The following is a 20,846-nucleotide window of genomic DNA, read 5'->3' on the forward strand; positions in this document are numbered from 1 at the left end:
CCGGCCAAATTAACCCAGAGTGCTCCACTGCGGCGTGCCTCGTAATCAGATCCTGGTTTCGGCACGTACGTAAGACTCCTAAATTTAATTATTTATTTTTCCTGCCACTTTCATTCTCTTCTCGCTGTGTAAGGCGGATAACTTGACATGCCTCTGGTTGAGCCTCTCCTTTCTTCGGCGTCCTCTCAAAGTAATTAAATTATCGGGTTTTACGTGCAGAAACCACCATATGAATGCGGGGCACGCCGTTGTGGGAAATCCGGATTAATTTTGAATCACCTGAGGTTCTTTAACGTGCACCTAAACCTAAGTACACGGGTGGCTTTTCGGCATTTCGGCCGCGTCGGAATGCGGCCGCAGGGATATGAACCCGCGACCTCGTGCTTAACAGCCCAACACCACAACCGTTGCTAAGCAACCACGGCGGGTATCCCCTCTCCCTCTTCTACACAGTAAAATAATTTACACCCTTGATGGTGAGAATTGCGAATCATAACACCCTTGAAGGGTGTTTTCATTCAAGAAACATCCCATCATCATGACTTTTTGCGAAGCATAGGGAAGTTCTAGGTGCCATAACACCCTTTTACCCACCGAAAGGGTGCACTGACTAAGAATATTGGGGGTGGGTGCAAGGGTGTTTTTGTTTGTTTTTATCACATTCACAAACATACAGTTGCACGAAGAGACGGCGTGTCCCACGGCACTAAAAACCAGTGGCGGATCCAGAAACGTGCCCTCCCCTACCCCAACCGCTTCCCCCCGAGACATGTCGGGCTTTCAGTGCCGACAAAACTCCTGAAGAGAGTCCCCCTCCGTTTCACTGTCTGTTTTGATAAGCCCTTTTTAAATATGTCCTGCGAAAAACCTGTTGCTGAAGCACTACTATCTACTATGTCACAGTGTTCTAGGTGGCACACAGTTCTCAAATGTCGTCACGCACAAATTCCGCGGAATCCAAAAGCGCACACCTAATTTTTCTAGTATTGAATATTTAACCAAAAGAAAAATGTTCAAAATGTTTTCAGTAAGGCAGAACTAGTGCAGCTCTTGCTTTTGGAACGCCAGGAATCCAGCAAAATGAACAGGCCACGTGACAGCATGCAGCTGGACGCGCCACACTTGCTCCAAAGCAGTGCAGTCGTCTAGGTTTCTTTCAAGCACGACAAAACAGGCAGAAAAGGGCGCGACGAACCATACGCGGACAAAAGATACGCCGATTCGGGAAGCTTTGACCCCACCTGGCCTTCTTTCGCCGAATCAATAACCCCAATTCGTTCTGCTTCTCTCAAGTTTATAAACAAGGTAGGTTCGTTGGCAAACTTGAGCCTTCTCACCCATCACAATGCTTTGCTCAAGCAGCATCTGCGGAAAGAGCCGTGCAAAACGCTCATGGCTTCGCGTCTGCGTCAATTTACGATGCTGGCTGTACAAAAAGAAACTGTTAAGTTTGTAGTTGTATAGTAAGGGAAAGTTCTACTGGCTTACAAACAGCTGCCTGAACGGAGTGCTCAAAAAGAAAGGGAGAATAATCTGAGAAAGTATAGAGAACCAACGTACAACTTGCGATGCATAAAGTATTTACAACACCGACTAACAGCGGTATTTACTCAAATATTTCCCCTCCCAAACTGGAGACAGTATTATTGCATGCATCAATAGGATATTAAGCCAATCATTGCAGATATAACGAGATTCCAGAAATTGGAGGGGCATTTGCAGACCCATCTTTGTTCACGGAACAGTGGTGAGCCATTTTTCAAGTGTGCGCGCTACTGTCCACCTGCCAAGTACGTTCGCGATGTCTTGGCATATGCAGACCCGTCTCGCGAGACTCGCCCGTCTCCCCTCGCTAGACGGGTAGGACAGATTCACATGCTGAATACGGGAAAGAAATACTTTGCAGAATGAAATTGAATTTTGTCAAAACACCAGAGCTCTGGATTGCAGGTTACAGCGCGCACAGGGGCGTTCTGCCAGATTTTAAAACGAAGCTTTCTATGCCTCCTCCCTCACTCTTTCCAATTCTGCTGCTGCTGCTGCTGTCACTGGCTTGCCAGCCGCGTCGGTGGGTGGTTTGAGGGCGTGCATAATGAACATGAGAGGGACGCGGGGAAGGCGTGTGCGAGTCCTTTTAGCGAGAACTTCGTGGGCATCGCTACAATACTTCTTGGACCACTTTGGCCGTCACAATGCCCACTGAAACACCCTGGCCATCGACACAATGCCCTCTGGAAGACTAATTACGCGTTAGCCCCCTTCTGCCCACCCCAACCCACCGCAAAAGTAGTGCAGAAAGTGCAGCACTTACTTTTTTGTACTCACATGCAACAGCGCAGAGGTGAGACAGTATGATACTAAGGGGAGACAAGAGAATGCTTAAAGCCAACACCCAGACGAAACGTCATCACAGTTCCCACACCTTACCAAGAAATTGTTGTTGTCATTCAATAGCCTTTACCACAGCTGCACCCTCGCCGAGCAAAGGGGTTCGGCGATGGTATAGGCACAGCTATCGAATAGGAACAATACTAAATTGCTCTGCTCGTGGTAGTTTGAGGGCGAGAGTAATTGGGTTGAAAATGACTTGCCTACCGCATGCACAAAATACCTCGATTGTGAAGATATCTTCCTCATTACCCGTCAAACTGCTATTATAAGCAACTGCAGTAAGACAATGACCGACATCAGATTGTAAGCGACAACTCACGGGGCTGTCCACCAAAGGGGAGTCGTTGTTATATTTGTTCTTTCTTTTGAGCGGTCATCGGCCGCACTTGCTCACCCGCTCTTAAAAAAAAAGAAAGGAAAAAAAACCCCGAGATCTGGATTTGCTTCGGTTGCACTTTCACGACACCACGCAAAGACTTCGTATTTGGAAACTTAAGGTTTTCGTGTAGTTCTGCACATGTGAATTTTCGTGGTGTCGCCTATACGTTTAGAAAGCTATTATGCAAGTACTTTTATATCTGCCGTTCGTCCAAGCTATTTAAAATTTGCGTGAGCACACCAGTTCAGAAATATGAGCATTGTGAACGTCTTGAAAATGCCAATTAAAGCTTTTTTTTCTCTCTCTCTCTTTCTCTGCGCATAAAAGAAAAGACAGACTCGCAAGTACCTCTGTATCTTATAAAATCAGGAAGGGCCACGTCTCTTTACAAATGAACGTCCAAGCAAACAAACAAAAAAAAAGCATCGAGAAATAAATTCACTTACATGCAGTTACCAGCCCACCTTTGCCCCATTTGATTTGATATCAGCCCATGTTTCTGGGAATAAATTTCCAGTGAAACTACCCGTAAGCACAGAAAATGGCTTAGAGGTAGCGTAAAATAAATAGCTTTGAAAGTAATACACACAAGTAGTTTAAAAGAATACTTGTTTTTATGCCTTGAAAACGAAACCGAAATTGAAATAACTTCCCCCGACAGGTGTCGCCGCTATCGCCGCTACGTCATTTCCTACGTCTCGCGGCGGGCCGGCGGGCCATCGGGTGCATGTGTGTTTTCCGTGACATTCTTGAAGTTGTGAGTAATTAGATTGTTTTTTGCTGCGTTTAGGTTGTACCACCTCGTTGTTCTCGCGTACTTTTGTGCTCATCGACGCGAAGTGAGCGTCCGGAGTGAAGACGACGCGATTGTGCGTGAGAAAGAAGGGCAGCAGCGGCCTACGACATCGGTGTTTCTTTGTGACAGTGTGTTTACTACGCCTACGACGGCCGTCATTCGTGGCGACGAAGAAAACATCTTCCATTCGGCCTGAACAGTGATGAAGTGGACGTTTTGTTTTTCGGCGGAATCCATCGTCAACATCGTCCATCCACTACGTGATCGAAATGGTGTGCCCACAGTACACATCGTGGCAGCGCTCCGCCTTCAAACCGAGGGCCTTTTGCAAGGCGCATGAACTGCTCATATAAAGGTACGTACGTAGCCACGTTCAGCGTCGCGTTTTCATGGTGCGTCATTGTGGTAGTAATCTTCGCGCAATTTATTTAAAGGACAGCATAACGTGTGTTGGATGCGAGTGTAGTATATGCACTCCAGGCGTAGCCTATGGGCACCGAATGTGAAAAGGAAAAAAAAATTAATGTTTCATTGTTCACGTGTCCTCAACTAGAGTTGTAGAGAATTAAGTACTGCTACACGTCAGTATCCGGCACAGGCAGGTAAATAATACTTTGGTTTGGCTAATTACTTCATTCTGTTACTAAAGATGGGCGCATACTTATACCGGTGTCACACGGCCACTTTCGATCACGATTGAGCCTGTTCTGGATCGAAATTTTCGACCGCGATTGGCTCCCGTCCGCCGATTGTGCAACGAGGCCAAACGCCTCCAGAAATTCGATTCCAGTCAGGATCGATCGCGGCCAAAAGTATGCAGTGTGACAACCGTATTAAATGTCGCTTGCGTACTTTCACTCAATTGTTATTGTTCTTTTTTTTGTCGGAGGTCCCGTGGTAGGTAATGGCGCAGGCAGCTTGCAATGCTTGTGCTTTCATGACTAGAACTAATGCAAAACAAAAGAACCACGCCCGTCCCGGCTATGTACTTTTCCTTCGCTTTAAATTGTGCTCGTTTGTTCTAGAAGCTCTTGTGCTGTTGCGGATGAACGCATGGTTGCGCTATTTGTTTATAAATTTATCTTTTTGTATAAATAAGCACACCGAGCCTAATCAATTTTTTTCTCGTCCTTGAACTCGTTTCTTGGTTTCACGCAGGCGTGCTTATTACTACTACTATTTGTTTTCTTGTTGTGTGACTGAACCCTGCCTAAGGCGTCCTGTCAGTTGTCAACAGTATTTCTGAAATGAATTGCACTGAGCGTCCTACGGTTAGAGTACGTTTCACTACCTTATTTTAATGTCTAGTTATAAAGTGTATGGTTATTGTAACTATTCTTGGCCTTTATATATGTATTTATTAAGCTGGTAAATGCTTAATTGTATTTGCTGTTTTGAGAGGTTCTTTTATTGAGTGGTCAATCTCGGGTGGTATTAATGGTGGGTTGTTTTCTTGTGCCCATGCAGTTACAGTCAGCATGAAGCAATTGCATGGGAACCGACTGGCAGTCTTGGGCCTACACATTGCTGAAAAGACAGTGAAGACGTCTGAGCCGACAGGTATACTTTTTTCATCACAATTGGCCTACATATTTTTTACAGGAGGATGAAGACCTCCCCCAGTGAGCTCCAATTACCCCTGTCTTGCGCTAGCTGATTCAAAGTGAAGCCTGCAAAATTTTTTGACTTCATCATAGTCTACTTCTCTACCGTCCTTGACTACCCTTCTCTTCTCTTGGCATCCATTCTGTAACTCGAATGTGCCACCGGTTATATGCCCTATGTATTACATGGTTGAAGAAGGCACTTTGGCTAGTTGGTGCTCATTGCAGACTTGAGACATCAATAACTAGCGTGAAAAAGACAACATCAAGAAGCACATAAGGAAGAACTCTAAACTTCAACTGAAATTTTTGCTACACAGAAACATGGAATGCACAGAATGCCGACGGACAGAAACAACAAAGGAGCTATCGGAACAAATTTATGAACAGGTTAATTTCACTTACGAACATTCTTTCTTGGTAAGAGCCAGAGATGGGTGCTTACACACCTATTCCTCACTTTTTTTATGCAAAGTGGTTCATATATTTCCTTATGTACCTGCTTCTGGAGCTGTCTGAGCACACGATTGCTTTGAAACTGCTCGGTGCATGAGCACGTATGGCGATGATTGGCCATGTGGCCACCAGCCACCAAGGCACTCAAAGCTGCCCTATGTTTCCTCAAGCCAAACAGGTCGGTGTTTAAACGACCGCTTGGCGGAACAAAGACAGGGCAGCTGTCATGGCTGGTGGCCATCTGGCCAATCATTGCTGTAAGTGCTCATGCACTGAGCAGTTTCAAAGCACTCATCTGCCCAGGCGGCTCTAGATGCAGGTCGACATGAAAATATTCGAAGCACTTCGCATTGAAAAGCGGGTGATAGGTGTGTAAGCACCCCTTCCCTGGCTCTCGCCAAAAAAGAGTGTTCGTATCTCGAAATGAACCTGCCCATCGATTTGCTCCGATACCTCCTGTGTCAGGCAGGGAAAAGGAAAGATAAATGTTGCTTCCATGCGTCGAGGTCGCATCCCCTGAATCCTATGTTTCTGTGTAGCCAAAATTTCAGTTGAAGCCTAGAGTTCTGTCCTGTGTGCTTCTAGTGCTTAGATTTAGGTGCACGTTAAAGAACCCCAGGTGGTCGAAATTTCCGGAGTCCTCCACTACGGCGTGCCTCATAATCAGAAAGTGGTTTTGGCACGTAAAACCCCATAATTTAATTTTTAATTTTTTTTTGTGTGCTTCTAGCTGTCGTCCGTTGTCTTTTTCGTGCTAGTTAATGATGTCTCAAGTCTGCACTACATGGCCTGACCAGCTCCCTTCTTTACTCTTTATGTCAGCTAGGATATCAGCTCCTTCGTCTGCTTTCTGAACCACGCTGCTGTCTTCCTGTTTCTGCTGCCATCAGGATAGGAGTGGACATGACAAATGAAACTGAATGTCATTTAGACAGAGGAGCAGCGAGACTTCCTGTGCTTTACCTTTTGTTGTTGTACATAATAGTTGAAATTGCACCAACACATCTTTTCCACCTTGTGATCTTCCCATAGCTGCGGCAAATAAATATATAGGCTTTAAGAAACTAGAAATGCAGTTTGCCTAAGAAAGAGAATACTCTTGCACTTAAAGGTAATGTGTTTGATGCTCTGACTCCTTTGATGCATGTGCCTTGAGAGGTGATGCTGTTATTCATTTCTTTCTCAGCGAGCTTTACTTGATGGGTCTGACTTTGTATAAAGAAATAAGTTCTAAAGAAACCATAATACCTAACAGGCAGAATTGTCGAGGTTGAAAGCCAAGTTTTCTTTCATGACATATTTTTTTCAGACTGTACTAGTTGATCCACGATGTTCGACAGCGCAGACTTGTACAAGGGACGTCAAAAGTGGCGAGAAATGGAACAAATGCTATTGCCTCTTTCTCCATCCTTTGTCGTGTTCACATTGTCTAACGTCATCGACCAGTACCAACTAGCCCATTTGCGTACCTGTACTAGTTGGGCCATTTATACTATGGTACTCTAAACCAAATGTGATAAATTCAAAATTGGTGCCTTTTCTATCTTTGTACAAATAACTGTTTCATAAAATAGTTTAAGGTGTTATGGTTTATATCATGTTTCGACACCACCATAACCTCATAAAATATCTTCATGGATGCAAAAGGTGCCTCTTGTGCAAGTTCCGTGCTAGCCTGACATGGAGAACAAACCTGGCAGAAGATAGAGCACATGCTCTTTTGTAAACAAAATGCATGATTGCATTTTTTTGGCAGTTATTGCAATGTTTTCTGATGTTTATCTGCATGAACATTAATTATCTCAGCTGCTAAAGACACATCACTAGACACTGTGAGCAGAAAAAAGTCTGATTGTGCAGTACTGTTGAAGTCATGCAACATTATGTTTAAGCAAACTGGCAGGGATGCTAGCTGTTAAAAAGAAAAGGCTGACTTCAAGAAAAATTTGCACTCCTAAATGTGGAATTGAAATGCACTATGCTTATAAGCTACGAAAGATTTCCAGGATGATCAGACTAGTTACACTGGCCATTTGCTGATTTAGTAAGGTTCACTGAAGCTTGTTTTTAAATTCACACTGTTTTTATACAAGGTGATGATTTTCAGTTTTGTGGAATTTTTCAGTATAGCCCTGTTGCATATTGCATAATTCTAGTCCTTGAGCAGGAATATTCAAACAGGCAGATATATCTTGCACGAGAAATTGAAACATATCAAGCTAATTAGAAAATTTTATTATCTTTCGAATGAATTACATTATAGCTAATATAAACGAAAAGAAAGCGGCTTAACCGATGAACCCGATGTTTATTAATCATATCCTAAGAAGCCAGCAAACACTGACGCCAAGGACAAGTTAGGGTAAATTACTTGTTATTAACAAATGAAATAAAGAAATGATAAATAAATGGAAATGAAAGTGGATGAAAAAACAACTTGCCGCAGGTGGGGAACGAACCCATGTCTTCGCATTACGCGTTAGATGCTTTACCAATTGAGCTACTGCGGGCGCCGTTTCCCCATCACTTTCTTGGGTATTTATGTTTCCTAGTAGAACCCTGGGAGTGTTTGCCAGCGCCACCACATATCTGGGGCACATATTGTAATTTACGAATCATAGCCAGTGACATTACAAGGTGTATCTACTTGGAATTTATTTCCAGAATGGCGTCAGTTTGGAGATATGCACCATCAAACTTGCTGTAAAAATGCACTGTTGTTCCACTTACTTCTTTAACAAAATGTGCTTTTATGCACTGATGCACAAAAGTAACGGGAACACCCTTGTGTATTGGTCTTTATAAGGGAAATATTCCTAAACTGGTGTCATTCTGGAAGTTCAAATGCATATGTCTTCCAAGCTCACTGGCTACAAATAATAAATTGCAATATGTGCAGTAATATAATTGGTTACGAAGTTAATTAGTGATTTTTTTTTATTTAGTTGAGCATGTGTTTCGATTTCTCATGCTAGTAATGTCCACCTCTTCAAATAATCTAGCTCAAGGACAAGAATTATGCCATCTGCCGCAGGAGATTTTTTAAAATTCCATAAAACTTAAAAATGATCACCCTGTACAATCCTACTACAGTGCTAAACAGCCAGCAGCCTAATCATCACATATAAGAATGCCGTAACAACACTGACAAGTGCACTAAAGTTTTCTGCGCTTCACAGATGAAAGATGTTGGCCATTAGAATGTTTGATCTCAGTGTAACTCACAATCATATAACCAGCAAGATCAAGTGAAAGCAGATCACAAACTTCATACATGAAAGCCTTTAACTTTGCTTTGATTAAAATAGCTAAACTTCTGTTAAGCATGATGGATTCACTGTGTTGTTTCAGTTAAAAGCATCTAAATGATCAAATGCTAAAGTGTTCTTGCTTGGAAGATCTTTAGGGAAAACCTCTGTAATAAAAATACCAGCAGGATTATGTGCTTGCTTAGTGGAGATGGCTAAGATGATATCAGAAGGTGTAGGTAGGGCTTCTTTGTAGTAGAGATGCCAAATAGTTCTGACAGAGGGGTTGTTACCAGCCACTGTGTAAGTCAGAGGTTAAGAAAAAATAAAGGTCAGCTTAGTGATGCTTAGTATAAAGAGAACAACAGGAAAACGAAACAAGTAATGCTCTCAACTAACATATTAAATTTTTCGTTGAATATGTTACAAATAATTGTGTCAAATATTTTAGAGAAACCATGCTTGATAAACATTTGCAGAGCAACCACCATGACAATTAGGGATCAAGAGCACACCAGTGAGGTGAATTTAGAAGCCTAAGATCACTAAATTCTAGTTTTGGGTCAAATGTCACACACAAAAACAAACTGCACAGCGTTATTGCTGTAATATGAGGGCGGTTAAAAAAGTAATGCCTCCAAACCCACTACTTTACCGGTCGTACTGCAAACATTTTGGCTCTTTATCATTAATGCACTGATGTTTAAGCTATAGAATGTCACTTGACCCATCTTCCTATCTCTTCGCGTTCCAATGTAATCGAGCAATGCATCGCATCCAGTGGTGATGTCCGGTTGAAACAGTGGGCTGTAATTGAATTGAATTTCTCACTGTGGAACGTTCTGCGCCCTTCAACATTCATTGCCATCTGAAAGCAGTTTACGGGGATGCCGGTGTTGAAGTCAGCATTGTGCGTAGGTGGGCAAGTACTGAGAAACATCAAAATCCAGCCGCATCAAATGTCCAGGATCAGCACCGAACTGGACGGCCAACACAGGCATTCCTGTAAACTGCAGTCAGATGGCCATGAATGTTGATATGCACACAACCTTCCACAGTCAGAAATTCAATTACAGCCTGTTGTTTCTACTGGACGTCACCACTGGATGCCATGAATTGCTCGATTACTCTGGAACGAGAAGAGATAGGAAGGCGAGGCAAGGGACATTCGATAGCTTGAACATAAGTGCATAAATGATAGAGTTCAAAATGTTTGCTGTAATATTGGCAAAGTAGTGGGCTTGGAGGCAATAATTTCTGAATTGCCCTCATGTAATTCTGTAGCCTGTCTCTCCTACATTCATGATGTGGCAGATTGAATGCCTTATTCTTTCGAAATAACGATTTCTTGGAAGTAAGCACTATCTGTGCTTGTTTCATTAACCTACTCTTCATGTGATCTTGAAATATTAAAGTGAATGATGCAGGGAAGCACAGCTTGTCATGTTTCTTGTACTTTTCCTGACATTAAATTGCAACAAATCATTTTGCAGGTAGAAAAGAAGCAGATGGCTACAGCGATCAGTGAAGAAATGGCTTCATCTATGATGGCTCGCCTTAGGACATTGGAGTGCAGCTACACAAAGGCATCATCATCCTCGCCTCTGCCCTGGAACTTTGGTTTGAATGAGACTGTTCTTCAACGTAGAACGGCCAGAAGACTTGTCACCACATACAAGGCATAGTGCAAGCTCTAAATATTGTACAGGAGGCTAGAATAAATGACCCTCCATGCAGTCACTCTGTGTCTGTGGTAAATGGGACCATCACACATGATTATGTGTTTTCTCTCAAAATTGCTATGCCGTGCGTTTGGAAACACATTACCTATTGTATGCACACCATACATAACATTTCTGTGTGCTAGCCTGAGTGTGGACTTACGAAACAAACAATGAAGTGCATATGAACCCGCATCCACATGCCATACTTCAAGGGTTATTATATTGCTCATTACACCCGATAGGTGAAGGGGTAATATATTCCTGATCACACCCTTACACCCCGTGGGTCGAAGGGTAATATGTTGTTCAAAACACCCTCAAGGGATAGGGTGTTATTGGAATATAGAATAACCATCATAAGGGTGTAATTCCCTATAGAACCCACCTTTTTCAAGGGTGCTAGGGGGTTAGTTATAGACACCGAAAAAAACCCTTAGGGGTGTAAATTATTTTACAGTGTAGCCCACTACAAACTGTTCCGCGCACGTCTCGACTACTTTATGTCAAATTACGTTGGACAGCTACAGCGCCAATACAGCTCGCGGGAATGCGCGTGCGCTGCTTCTGTAACCGACGGTTTGCGCAACAGGCTCATTGTACACACACACGACGGCCAACGTATCACAAAGGATGCTGCGACAACGACGCGACTAGTCAGACCTTCGAACGACGCGCGCAAAGGCGTATCGATCGGTTCTCCGCACAACTCGGCAGTCCCATAAAACGCACTTTACGCGCAACCCTCGAAGAATAGGCGGCCTTTAAAACAGCGACATCGTTCATGTCGGACGGTCGTGGCTCAGTAAGCCCGTTCAATGGGATAAACCCTGCAAGCATCAATTAGGGCTGTCGGTCCTCGCTTCGCGTGTCGCCCGTCCCATGCGCGTCTGCGGCGTCGCTGCAGCTGACACAAAGACCGGCCGGCATTCGCGTCGGCCTTGCTTTTCTTCTTGGTGATGCACGTGTTCCGAGACAGCCTATAGAATTACCAAAACCCGATTTCGCAAAATTTTCTCATCGTTTTAACAAAGTGCTTTCGATTACCCGACAGACATTCACAGAGCCTGATGCGCTAAAAACCTCGAAACGACGAAGTGAACTCACGGTCTCGCCTGATTTAGCGAAGTTTTGAGATATAGGAATATAGGTAAAATATGGGTGAAAAAACGGCTATAGGCCCGTTTTCGGTTCAGGCGACGGACTCCACTGACCTGTCAAAAGGCTTTGCCACTATGTCATGAAGGAAAACTAAGACGCTTAATAAAACACGTTGTTGGGCTAGTTGACGCATGTTTTAGACCAGAATTGTGACGCAGCGATGAACACGCGGACGATTAAAACGGCGTCACGGACAATGCTCACGTACGTATTTCTATCGCCCGTTGTCATTGGCGCACCTCAGTTTTGGTCTGTAGGACACAGCAGGCACTCATAAAGTACGCTGTTTATGATAAGCGCGATAAGCGCGTATACGGAGGCAAAAGATATGCACTTCTTTCGCTCTTGTATGACTATAATGCTATTAGTATGAGCCTTATAAATGTTCTTTAATATAACGCAGCGAGACACGGGTCAACTCTTTCAGTTGCGTACAGCCAACATCTCAGGACAGTGGATCGCCAGCAGCGACCTCTGACACTGTTCATGAAATATCCCACTACGAACCGGCCACAAGCACCTTAACTGCTAGTGTAAATCGATATGCAACCGTTAAAGAACTAGTGTATTGCTATCAATATTACTGTTGACACTGCTGATAGTTGAAAAAAAAAACACGTCGATACCATAGATATACAATTTATTGAGACTTTGGAATAACTACCAGCAAACATGGGTGTGCTGAACAGGGCATGCGATTGGTGAGATACATTGCGCAGGTGATTTTCTTTGTAACGTCTTTATTTAAAAGAAGAAAATAAACATCCCCAATTGTCTTTGTGGGAGCTTCTTTTTCTCTCTGTTAAATGAAGGCGTTACAAATCTAACCACCAGATTGAAAACTTGCCAGGGCGTTGTCCGTGACCTTTCGTCGCCCGCAAGGCATGTTTGTAAACTCCGAAAATTCAGTGTTCGTTGTGTTCCGGCCGCGATCGATGTATATGCGCTCTCTCTCTTTCTCCCTCTACTTTCTTCTTACATTTGAACCTCTTCCGTTCCCCAGTGTAGGGTAGAAAACCGAATTTTCCGCTATGTTTAACCTCCGCGCTTTTCTTCTTTCTTTCGTCTCTTGGTCTCTATCCTCCCTCTTCGCATGTTCTCACGTGGCAAGCCGGCGAAACACCGCCAGGATATATATATATATATATATATATATATATATTATTTACAGCATACTGCAGCCCCTAACTGGGTCCTAGCAGGAGGGGCAACACAAAAAGAACGACAATAATAACTGCAAAAAGCACAGCAAATTACATTACAGTAATGAGAATATATAAACAATGACATATAGAAGGAACAGAAAACAATAACTCTGCAACTGTCAATAAGTAATTTTGCCCAAGGCATCAATACTGGTTAGTAGATCAGTCGGCAGTGAATTCCACTGAGTGATTGTGCGCGGAAAGAAAGAGTATTTAAAAACATTGACTCTAGCGTTGTACGGTGTTAGGGATTCCGTGTGATTATTTCTTGTTAGGCGTGTTTTGGTGGACTTAATAAATGGAGCAGGACTCATGGAGAGTTTGTTATTTTTGATTAAGACAAGTAGCTTCAATCTTTGAATTTTTCTTCGTATTTCCAGTGTCTGTATGTTATGTTGTGCCATGAGAGTGGTGGGGGAGTCAGCAGAGCGGTATTTGTTAAAGACAAATCGAACAGATTTACGCTGGATTATTTCCAGCGCCTCAATGTTACGTTTTGTGTAAGGGTTCCAGACGGTGCATGCATATGCGAGTTCAGGTCTGACGATTGAGGTGTAGGCTATATATATATATATATATATATATATATATATATATATATATATATATATATATATATATATATATATATATATATATATATATATATATATATATATATATATATATATATATATATATAAACGCGACCCGATGGCGGGTGGTGCCCAATAGCAAGAGTTTCAGACAGGAACACTGCAGAGGACGGATGAGACGCAGTGACTACATAGAGAAGCACAACAACCACGGTTATAGCTACATTTCTCGATTATCTCCCTTTTGTATAGGACAGTGATAACTTTTGCGTCTAATGACACGAAATTTATTAAGCTAGTTAAACGTCTAATGAAATCATACTTGCTATACCCAGCAAGTAATATTACCGTATTCTCACACTATGGTTAGAATTTACAATTTGTGCTTTTATTGTTGGTCAAGCTTATCCTGAGGCAGATGCCTCGCATCGCTGTGTCTGAACGTTGTATAGCTTATTTTGACCACACGAATCCAAAGCTGTATGCCTGTAGTCCCACCGCCCCTGGCGATTTTTTGTAAATGTCCGAATAATCTACCGTTATCCAAACGAGACACCGGTTCACAATAAGGTGGTGGCTTGAATTGTCGAATAGTGATCGAACACGGAAAGTTGGCCGCAGCGACGTTCCCTGTTCTACCACTGTTGTATCTTATATCGTTCCTGCGACCCTTGTACATTACATTGCGCATTTTTGCTTTCAATTCTTCTCAAAATTATTCATAGAAGGGGACTTGCGTAACATAGACGAGGCAACCTAAAGTTTGCCCGCGCGGCACCAGCGCCGAATGCTCCCCTAGCGGACCGATGGAAGTTTCGAGGGTCGTCGCTGCGCTAGCGCGCGCCCGTGTTCTGTACGGCGGGAGCGCTCGTGCGCGTGGTTTTTGCGATGCCGAGTGCGACCTCATCAGCCAGGAAAGGTGGCACGCAATATTGATGTGTTGTTGATTGCCACAGCAGCCTCGAAGACACGAAAGGTCGTACGCCGCCCGTGAAGTTCTACAGATTTCCTGGGAAGTGGTACGAGAAGGACAGACGACAAGCATGGATAACTGCAGTGCGCCGAGTCAAGTAAGTGTCATACTTTCGCATTCGCGTGTAATATCTTGAAAGCGGAATAGTCACATTCCTGTTTTTAGTGCACGGCCGTTTGTTTAGTCGTGTCGCGTTGTCGAATTGTGGTGGCATCCGCCGTTTGTTAGCGGTAAATGCATGCGTGTTGCGCCGCTAAGCTCTGCGACGCGTGCTCTGCGATGCGTGCCACGGCGGCCGCATTTCGATAGGGGCAAAATGCAAGAACACCCTTGTTACCGTGTGCTTTGATTTTTGTGCACGTTAAAGAACCCCCAGAGGTTAAATTCCTGAGACTCCCCATTACAACGGGCCTCATAATGATTTCGTGGTTTTACTTAGAACCCCCGAATTTATTTGATTGCAATGTGCCTTCCCTCGCGATCGGCATAGACGAGCTCAAGAGAATTATTTCCCTTTTCTAAACACTGCAACTTAAATTACTAGTTGTGCAGGTAACGAAAGGGGCCGCGCGCTAGTTTTGTGTGGTAGCAGACCGTATTTAATGCAAGCCGCGGTCGTCGCGTGCGTCGGGAAGCGGCAGATCGGAAAGCAGCCGCTCGAGACGTGCGCGTTATGTTTGCTGTTTGCCCATGCTTTCTAAGTATCTAAGTGAGCAAGTATCATAACTTGTAGCGGTACCACTCTTGTAGAATAATATATGCACACAATCACAGCAACGTTACCTTTGCAAACATATTATTGGGAGTAATTTAATCCCCACAACAAATAGGCACACATACTGTTTCATTTATTTGCGATGCAGATGGACGCGGCGCCAAACAGACCAATGGCACTCACAACAGTCTTCTCAGCAGTCAGCACCACCGGGACATGTGCTTTCGTACTGCAGCGACACAGCTCTTGAGCAGCAGCAAGACACGTGTGAAACAGACTCCAGAACATGCCTTTGTGAAGTGACGGAACCGTCAAGAAGCAGCCCAATGGATCTGCAGTGATCGAGTAGTATAACAGAAGTTCCTGCTGCCAGTGTGACTTACGTTGTAATTGAAATAAAAGTGGCTAAATTTCTGAACATGGTGCGTACCTCTAACTCGACGTCGTCTAATATCTTGTCGGACACCTGTGACACGCACTTGGCTTTCACTCTCACATCACTGTCCACAATTTATTCAACGCCGTACACGTTCGGAAGCAGACGCTCCCCTATCGTGAGGTTGCCGCCACGAAAAAAAGCTGTCGGCGTCGGCAACATTCTTGAAACCGCACGGCAATCTTCGCATCGCTGTTGCGGAAGCAGGCGATCCGCCGCCGTCGAAAACGGAGCGCCGTGAGAACGAGCAGCGAAGAAAAGAGCGGACGGCACAACGTAAACAAAGCGGAGACTACGCCACGACGCGACCGCGCTGCTTGGCGTTTCCACATTGGGGCGCTGTCAGGAGGCGCAGTAGCGCCGCCTGGCCATGGTTTTCTCGTCTATAGTCAACCTGGATAGGACGTGAGATACACGCGGAACTGAGTGATAGTGGCTCAATGATATTCTTGCTGCCAGCTTTCGAGAAAATTGACACTGATTTAACGCATAGCCGCTGTCTCATCACTGACGACAAAAAACAACCGTGAAGCGCGTTTCGAATACCGTGAAATGACGCGTACATCCAGTATGCAGCGCCCACATGGCAACCCACCACACGACGCTGCATCTTCATCTACGTGTTTACGCAAAGATAACTTTTTACCTATGAAACACGAGGAGATGGTTACTTTGTCCACGTATACAGAGCATGGAGACTCCGGTTCTGGCATCTAGCAGTGATAACTACAAAAAAGAAAGGCAGCTTTTTGACGGACGTAACCCATCAGCGAGTAATAAGAACTGACTTGAAAAGCGATTACATCCCTGAACGTGCCTTCATATCTCGGCATGGTATATCACTGCGAGAAAAAACGATCAAATAAAAAAGCCAGAACCTGCACTGCGCGTGGCTGTAAACATCCAAGGAAAAGAGGGGTCGTCGTCGCCGACGGCCATAATACCACTTTCCTGACAAACATTGCGGGTACTGCGAACGTGTCGTATAGACACACCGCAAAACCAACGTCAGTTCGGTCCGCTCGCGGGCTTGCAGTTGGCGAGGAGTCCCATTTTGCTGAGTCAGCACTGTCGCCTTTGAAGAGCTCTGTTCTGTACACGACAGACAGCAAACCACTTAGCCTTCGTCGTTCCGAGCGGTCCACCTCTGAAATCTTGGTCGTGCAGCGGGTTTTTTTATACGACTGCGCGCGCCACTGTTCGCGTCCTGCAAACACGTCGCATAGTAAAGGGGCAGTTTCTTTTTCAACCGTATAATGCCGCACTAATGAAAGCTACCGCTGTGTTTGGTGATAATCGGCAATGATTCCTATATCGTAATTTTCTTCACTCGCCTATGCTGGACGACCGCGATAACGTTCACTTGTACGGCGTATAGGAGACGTTGCTTCTTTTCAGCACTCATAGACACTGCCCATTTCTTTCCGGGTGTCTCGTAACGACTTCAGCAGGAAGGAGGAGGTGATCTCTCGCGCTCTTAGTTCGGGTGTCGCACTAGTGCATCTCGCATCACGACGGGCACCGAAGTGAACCTGACGAACCAAACCAACCGACCAGCTTTTGCAATAGAAGTGATAAGGCAGGGGGGACGCGTAACACGTGTTGTGGACGGCGCACAGGATCAGCACTCGTGACGAAAAAACGGTCTGCAAGAAAATGGCCATACGGTCACATATCGCGCGCTCTTCTCCTATACACACACGGAAAATCAATTTGGACTCCGTAATGTGATACGCGAAACTTTACCTCGTCCCTTCATACGGGCCTCCAGGTCATCATTGTAAACAAAGATGGTTTCCCCCCGCTATCGGGCTGTCGAAGGCACAAGACAGAACCGTCCTCCAGCTCCCGACCTTGCGCGCATCCAGGGTTTCAACCGCGAGCTGCACAAAACCGCGATGTTTACCGGCGGCTGAGCCCTGAAACGGCCATTTTTGGAAAGCCGGTGTAAGCGTCCGCGGTCGCCGAAAGAAATCGGTACAGGAAAGCCGTTATCTTATACCGTGGACTGTGTACTCCATACAGGCGGCTAACGAAGAGCATGAGCGTCGCTCGACCTCTGAAGGCTCCACGTATGGGGTTCCCAACCGCGCGTGGTATACGACCCCAGTGGTGAAAAAAATAAAATAAAAATAAACAGTGGAACATTGCGGTCTATAGGGATGACTAGAGAAAATGACTCCCATTAAGAAAGGTCAGTATATACACCAGAATCAGTGTATGTGACTTCTTTTTCTAACTTTTGTAACGCCAAGCTGCACCTCTGGCTATATTTATATATAACTAAATAAAGGTATATGAATATGATGATATGTAAAAGAACTGTGAAATATATACATAATATTTTATATATTGTGCGCACAGTTCTTGTATCACTGTATGTCACTGTACCGTACTTCCCGAGTCGGTATATTCACTGCATTATACCACGTGTACAACCTTCCGATTTCGTGCTTTTATGTATAATGCGAATGATACTCCTATGCAATTCTGTAACGCCCATATAAATTTGTATTGGTCATGAAAGTGCTGCTTCTGACCTATCCTGTAATGCCTATAGGTCAACGGTATAAATAAATAAATAAATAAATAAATAAATAAATAAATAAATAAATAAATAAATAAATAAATAAATTTCCTCTTCGGTCCAAGTACAGCAGCAGTTAGACGTCAGCCATCACATTCGATATTCATAGCATGATCCCCGAAAATTTGTGGAGCGCACGGATGTATCGATTCTCTAATGACGTGCGGCTAAGCGCACCGGGAGACGTATTTTTTTAAATGGTTTATTGACCAATTAGTGCCAAGGGGGACATGCAAATACAAACCGTCCACATGAAACTGAAAAAAATGACAGTTTGAGCAGTTCCCGCCCCCCTCGGATACGGTACCTGTATTTCCTAATCTTATAGCATCAGCAGGAAGCTCGCATGACTACGTTAGATGCCACGGGTCATCTAACAGATCACGTGACGGACCCCTCCCATAGAGAAATGGTCTACGAAAGAATATGCTACGTACAGTTGAACAAGCACGTCCGTCGGCACGCGCACTTGTATGCATTATAAACATCACGCCAGATCCAACGTGTTTGTTGGAATCAACGTTAAAGGAAGCTTTCTTAAAATGCCTGCATTAAATTCTACGCAAAGAGAGATACGGTACGTGCAAATTATGCATGCATCACTTGTCTATGTGTCATCAGAAAACTATGTAAAGCGAAACGTCCGCGAATCGGGTAATAAAATGATTAAATTAAACTCAATTTTACGCATATAATTGTTGTTATAGTCGTATACCTTGGCTACGCTTATCTCTGCATGTACCTTTACCAACGTGCCGAAAACGCTGCCAAGGGAATCTTCGAATAGCTTGACTGCTAGGGCTGCGATAGGTCCGCAAAAGTTACAAAAAAATATCTTGCGAACCGCTTTTCCAAGTGCACCCCTGCTTTCGCCAAGGAGTGAAGCGAGCCTTGGGGGTATATCTGAAGTCGAAGAAGCACAGGAGCGTTTCCGTATTCCGCTCCCGTCAAAATGCGTCACATCCTCCCTCCCTCCCCTCCCGTGGCCCGGGATCGAACCCCCGACATCGTGCTCGGCTGCAGAACAACGCAACAACGGCGGCCGGGTATACGGTATACATACGCACTCAAGCCGCTCGAGCCCCTACCACGCATGCAGTCGCCGCTACATGTCGGTGGCTACGCCGGCGTTGATTCGACGCGCTCGCTTCTTGGGTGACGTAACGGGGCCGCGGGGACCGACCCGGGACGCGCACAATGCGGGCCTCGATGCCGGCGCGCGGTCCGCTATAGAACGACGGCCACAAGCTGTACGCACTGCGGGACGACGGCGGCGTCAATGTTTACCCGCAGCGGCTGTGGGGTCGACCCAGATGCACGAGACGGTCGCACATCCGAGAGTTGCTCTGCGGGAAACACCGCCATAAAAGCTCACTCGGCTGCGCAGGCTGTGTGATGTGGGCGTTAATCTTGCCCGCCGTAAAGCGGCGAACCCGCGCGATGGGGAGCGCTTGCTTTCGGTATTGCGTCCGACGCAAGTGCGATTTGTTGTCATCCGCACGAAGTTTCGAGTGGATGCTTACCCGGGAGAAAGCTATACTACTAACTGGTAAGTGACGGAAAACACGCTCTTCGGTGGTAAAATTAAAAGTGACGGTCGGCTGCGTATCGAAAATGACTTGCGGACCAAAAATTTTCCCGTAAGATGCAATAAAGTGAATGGTTCCGCGACGCATTCGTCGACTATAGGTGTCGGCGCTCCAGAGAGGGAGCACCAGGTAACACATATCCAAGCTTTTAAACACACCGATGTGACAGATGATTAAAGTGTTGGCCGTTTCTTTCGCAATCACGTTTAGCCTATTCTGGGCGCGTATGTATGGTAGTATACCTGGGGTAAGAAAAATTACGAGGAGTCGTGAAATGCCATATCCAAAAGTGCTTCTTGGGCCGCGTTTATTTGCTAAAATTACGAGACCGTTGGTGCCACTACCAAATAAATAAATAAATAAATAAATCACAACACGACGTCTCACGTATAGTATATATTTCCGTGATAAATAGAAATCTTGCGAAACTCAAAAGTTTCTGTCCAGGCTGGCTTTTGCGCCACTTTCGCAATACTCATAAGCGTTCAGAGAATAATGAATAAGATTGCTTGTTTGTCTTACCCAGCAACGGCACGAATTTGGAAGAGAACATAAACCACCATAATGTGCTCTTCAATTTTGGTGGCCTCGTCCAAAGCGATCGATTCTGTTACATCTTAAACGCCACGTTACCATTTATCAACAGTTATTGAACAATAAAAAATTGACACCTTAGTCGTCCATCCCCAATGCGAAGAAGGAGCTGCTTCGAAATTATCTGACCCTACCAGTTCTTTTTTTTTTTTTTGCAACTGGAGATACAGGTGATACAGGCCGGAACGACCCTAGGAAACGGCGGACGACAAGCCAAAATATCGAGCGAAAAGAGACGACGCCCTATATTACTTCCTTCGTCGTCCTCGCTTATCGCTCATTGCCATCTCCCGCCAGCGTTATCAGTCCACTGACCCAGTGGTCGACTGCGGGCCTGGATCGGCCCAACGACGCAGTTGCGCGATCGCGATAACTGGTTGGCTGAAATTAGTGTCTAGCTCAACTAAACGCACAGG

The 20,846-nt window shown here is 44.8% G+C and overlaps 1 protein-coding gene across 9 annotated transcripts in view; it reads right to left on the minus strand.

Annotated features, from left to right (window-relative positions):
- Positions 1–20,846, minus strand: part of LOC135912852 (nuclear receptor coactivator 3-like) — a 676,617-nt gene that overhangs the window by 162,784 nt on the left and 492,987 nt on the right. The window lies entirely within an intron of this gene.

Source organism: Dermacentor albipictus, chromosome 3 (assembly GCF_038994185.2).
Source record: "Dermacentor albipictus isolate Rhodes 1998 colony chromosome 3, USDA_Dalb.pri_finalv2, whole genome shotgun sequence".
Taxonomy (NCBI): Eukaryota; Metazoa; Arthropoda; class Arachnida; order Ixodida; family Ixodidae; genus Dermacentor; species Dermacentor albipictus.